General features: G+C 43.1%; 1 long non-coding RNA gene across 1 annotated transcript; it reads right to left on the bottom strand.

Moving 5' to 3' along the window:
- Nucleotides 1-2,685: 2,685 nt before the first annotated feature.
- On the bottom strand, nt 2,686-5,231 carry LOC129387859 (uncharacterized). Its single transcript, XR_008615009.2, has 2 exons — nt 4,211-5,231; nt 2,686-2,920 (listed from the first exon to the last, which is right to left on the bottom strand). It is a non-coding gene; the product is annotated as an uncharacterized lncRNA (long non-coding RNA).
- Nucleotides 5,232-5,303: the final 72 nt, after the last annotated feature.

The following is a 5,303-nucleotide window of genomic DNA, read 5'->3' as shown; positions in this document are numbered from 1 at the left end:
CGAGTGTGAGTTCCATTGCACAGCTGTCATATTACACACATCTATACAAAGTGTATGAATGACCTGACAAAGCTTAGGCCATTGTCTCTATGTGCATAGTTTAAAGTGAAGCCACTACGCCATTCATGCTGTTAGGGGGGGAAAAAGCTATTAGTTTCCCACAATCTAGCACATTCACAACAATAGCTGCAGCCTTAGAAGCACAGATGTTTGTTTTGTTATTTCTACTTAATTTTATTTCAATTCACAGAATACAATGGAAACCAAGGAAGGTTGGGCTGAAGGTGTTTTGCAACACCTGATGAAGGCCCAGCCTTCTTTCAGTAATTCAAGCACCTTCTGTTACAGCATTGCATATGTAAAGTGATTTACACAATGATGTTTACAAAGACATTAAAACTTGAATTCGCATTCCAAGTTTTGTGTTTCTATGCAGGGAACAGCTTTGCAACAGGGTGAGGCCATAAACACTTTATTGGTCAAACAAAAAACAAGATGTGTAATGTTTGTGTGCATTGCATCACACAAAAAGGTAGGGCAGAACACCATCATTTCTCAGTTCACATGTTTTGCATTTGGTAAACTAAGGTGCACATTATCCTTGTAAATGCAGTGCAGAAAAGACGGAGTGCAGTGCTGGTGTCTGTGTCTTCTACCTTATTGTGTGTACCTTACACACACTATGTTTAAATGTACGAAACCGTAGCAACTAGCTCAACTATCAGTCCTAATTCAGTACAAGATACTGCTAGTATTTTCCATGATGCATATGTGGATGTTGGCATCTGATGTTAATGTGGTCATCAAACATATTCCATTGTTAATATTATACGGTTATAATATACCAACCGTGTTGAGTGGTAGTTAATAGCTAATGTTCAAGTTGCCAACCAGAATGCCAGGCAGTCTGATCAAATGCATATTCCAACACAATGGTAATGTACTGAACGAATTCTCTGAAGTCATCTAAAGAGGTGTGGTATCCCTATACATAAATGCCAACAGATGTCGACAACATTTTACAAAAATATACTTGTAGTGGTCAGCAATGCATGAAGATTCAGACAGTACCTAATAAGAAATGTCATCTTTCAAATAAAGTAAAACAGCTCCACTTCATTGGTGTTTATCATAAACACCTTCACATCTATAACCATCAAACGAAATATCTGCAGCATGTCTCAGTAAAAGCAAAATATAAAATGTGTGTCCTAGAAACATTTAAATAAAATATAGACGGCTTCTAGTTTACTTGAGAGAAAACTCCTAGGACGGTTACAAATGTTTAACATGAATGTTTAAGCATTAGCTTTGGTATGGGCTAGCCATTTTCGCTCTGTATCCTGAGCTTGCCAAAGTTCTTGGGGCTCTGAGGGTTCCACTTCTTCCATGACATTTCAGTGTAAAGGATGTTTTATAGCATTCTTGTTTAAACTACTGTACTCCTCTCAGACGCTTGAGTGCTCACTGGCTTTCTAAGCATACACGGGTGCAGCCGAAGGTGCTATGATGATTGCATGAGGACAATGATATGACTGTTCTTAAATTATGAATATAGTATTGAGACGACAACGTCACAACGACAATGGAATGTCCACGACGGCATCAAAAGGACGGCACAACAAGAAATGCATGACGACTATGGCATGACAACGGCATCATAAACACAATTGAATGACGAAGGAATGGTGTTGACTCAACAATGAAGGCGCTTTGACAATGGGATGAGAATGAGTGTATAATGACGGCTGTATGGTGATGATGGCGTGACAACTATATGACAACAAATTTATGTTATTTAAAGGGGCAGTAAAGTGATAAATGATTTCTTCTGCATCAGTAAATTACCGTTCTACAACACCAAAAACACTACTCTTACAACAAGACGTTTGGTAAGCCAGAAAAAGCGCAAGAACGAAATACGGGTGGCGACACCTACTTAAGTTCCCGCACCTGGGGGCTGTGACGTCATGGATTTTGATAGCATCTTCTAGGGCCTACCAATTATATATAGCGGTACAGATTGACTACATCGAGTTCTAAAGGAACCAAATATTAAACATGGCAAGTTTCAGGAACCTTTACTCAGCCAACGCGGCCCAAATGCGAAAACATACTTTGGTATCCTTGACATCACGCTGACGTACCAGCGCTGGGGTTTCGGCGCGAAATTTAAATACTGATACTTGGACCTTCATTTTGTCATCTGATAATCAAACTATTTTTTTTAAATGACTGCCTGCAGGGTTCTCAAACAATGCTTCCTTAGTCTAAACTGATTTATTGTTTTGCTTTAGTGTCCCTTTAACACTGTAAAGCTCCTTTCAGCAGCAGCCATGTTTCTTACCAAGTATTCACTGCAGGGTACACAGCGTTCCACGTTGAACGTTTGCTTTTGTTGTGATAGCATTCCAAGGAATAAATTATGGGGTTTTATTTGTCAAAACCACGATCTGATTATTTGATTTTGACCACGTGGGGTTCTTTGACATGAAGCTAAGTCTAAGTACACGAGTGTCGCTGCCATAGTCGCGATTTGATCCCACGACCTCGTGCTTAGTGACGCAACAACAAAGCCACTAAGCAACCATGGTGGGTTTGTGATAGCATTCCAAGGCTAGGAGGATGTAGATGTGTAGAGTGACCTTGTTCAACTGTCCCAAGTGCAGAAACCACACAAATTCATGACACTGATTGAATAAATATATTTCATCTTTCGCCCCTGTGATGAGCAGTGGTTAAACAAGGGATCTAGTTGGAGCCGGCATTTCATCACAGGCACTTGTCTTCGTCAGGGTCGGTCGCCTTGTCAGGACGTTGGCTGCAGCGACATCCCTTGTTTGACCATAGTTTATCACTTTAAGCCTTCACCTTCCTTTGACCTCCTTGTGTGTTTCACCTCTGTCATTTAGACAAAGCCCTTCGAAAAAGAAGACACTGAGTTATCCACACTACCGCAGCACCGACAGGATATCACTGTGCCACAGTCATTCCAATTGATATGGTAGAGTGTATATACTAACGCAGCTCCTGTTTCACTCTGCAATCTGCAAGGAAATATTGATTCTATTTACTAGCAACCAAGAAATAGCTGTGCAGTGGCAGAGTGCATGAGATAAAGAATCGCTTTGAACAGGCTCATTGCAGAAAAGAAAATCGGATTATCATCATTGAACATGGATAAGAGAGGGGAGCAGTGGAGATTGGTAAAAGTGGTTTCGTGGTGTCGGGGCATGATTTCGCTTTAATACAGCAGTGTTTATTAAATCCTATTGGTGGGGGAGCACACATGCTCCTGCTTTGAACCACATCAGGTGTGCGCACATAACAGTTTCAATTCAGCATTAGTTCTGTGTGTCATCTAGTCAGAAGAGCAACCACAGACAATCCAGTGAAGCAAGTTTCACTTGTCAAGTCTCGTCTACTTGAGTGAACAAATATCGCAACGTAAACGGAGGAGTCTCCCAAAGTCAAATTAACGACATCAAATGCACAACTTTAAAAACTTTGAGTGTGCCGACTATGATAGGTAAACAAGGTGTGGCATTTGATCCAGCACTCGCAGGACTATCAAAAGGGTTTAATGTTTTGACAAATATTGCCTTGGTAAATGCTCCATATATGACAACAAATGAGCACAACCTTGTGACTGTTGCCATGAGATATTCCTGAAGTTGTGTCTCTTTTGCAGGCATTTGAGGAGAGCGGCATAGAGCTACAGTGTACTAGAATCTAGTACAGTGTAATAGAGCGATCAGCGGTCTCAGTCGGAACGACGCTCTCCGTTCGTGATCCGGACGAGTGCTTGCGATCTGCCATTGGAATTCAACATAAGAGGAACGCCACGCGCACCTAATCGGTGCGAGCTTGGCCATGGATGAGAGCGAGGCCGGGCCTTCTTATCTGAGCATTGCGCGGGAGCAGGACGCTTTGAGCAGTCGTCGCCAACCGGCGTGTGCTGCTTCACTGGAGAGGTTCCGGAATGCAAGAGGCGTCGCACCGTCGAGATCGATGTAGCGACCGCGTTGGCGCCCTGTCCCTTTGTGCTTCGACACTGCGCATGTTCGCGGCGTCTCTTGGCATGTCTAGCACAGGCACCGCCGTCATACCCGGCTTAACGATGATTGTATACCTAAGTATAATAATTACAGCTAAATCAAAGTTTAACGAAGTGAAACCAAGACTTAACCAGTCTAAACCAAGCTCTCACTTTGCATAACCAGGGTTGAGCTAAGCCGGAGCCATTTTTTTTTCTCGCTCTTTTGCTGAGTGGCGCACTTCCGGTGACGGTCTCGCGCACGAGCTGTTGCGTTCGTCTCGTTTCGCACAGCGTACGTTGATGCATGCTCTGCACAAAAGCAACTGATTAGTAGTACAAATGAAAGAGCATAATTGCGGCGCTGGAACACAGTAGAAAATGAGTTAGTTTCGTTCTCTGCGTGCGCGATAGAAGTACATCTTTCTTGCTACAGTTCAAAGTAAAAAAAAAAAACGCAGTTACTCAGCTTGTTTTATTATTTCTCTAATCTTTAATTCGTCTGTTTAAAAACTGATGCCGCCTTGAATAATTCTCGAAGTCACGTGTCACTATGCGCGATGTCACAGCACTGCCATGTAGTAGCATAGGTGTTCTGTGATAGTAGGTGATATATACGTCGGCTCTCTGGCTGGGAGCGTGGTGCCCGCGAGGAGAAGGGCGAATGGCGTTTGGTTTGAAATTCCAGCTCTTTCCGCAGCGCTTAGGGATGTAATACTTAGCAGATATGGTCGTTAGCGTGCATTGTATGGGCTGCCCTTGTCAGCTCAAAATGGCCAGACATTGTAAGCGGTTCTTTAAGGGGGAAGGGAGGGCTAATTAGCTTCACCTGCTGCCTGGTCGACTATTACGGTGCTTGAAGCAAATCATACGATTTCCTTTACACGTTAGTGCAGATAAAAGCGAAGTCGATGTGCTATGTCTCTGCTTTCCACAATAGACTTCTTTGAGGCACACTCTGTTATAAGCTGAACACGTTGATATGCTAATGAACTTGTGGCATGTTGATTTTCTCAAATCAAAGCAAAAGCAGGATATAAGCGCTTCTTTTTTTAAGTTGGCGTGCCTCAGGACCGTCACTCAGAATACGTACACAGAATTGAGCCGCATTTCTGCAAGCAATATGAATGCACAAACAAAACCAAACTAAATGTGTTCGCTGCAATGCTCAGGCGTGTGACTGGTCACGCAAGGCGTGGCTGAATTCGTGAGGCAGAAGCGGTTGCTGGCACGACAGTGGCGACCCCGCAGGGGCAGGACCAAATTT

This window comes from Dermacentor andersoni, chromosome 2 (genome assembly GCF_023375885.2).
Source record: "Dermacentor andersoni chromosome 2, qqDerAnde1_hic_scaffold, whole genome shotgun sequence".
NCBI lineage: Eukaryota > Metazoa > Arthropoda > Arachnida > Ixodida > Ixodidae > Dermacentor > Dermacentor andersoni.
The sequence above is the reverse complement of the archived record's forward strand: the minus strand, read 5'-3'. Positions and strand labels throughout refer to the sequence as shown.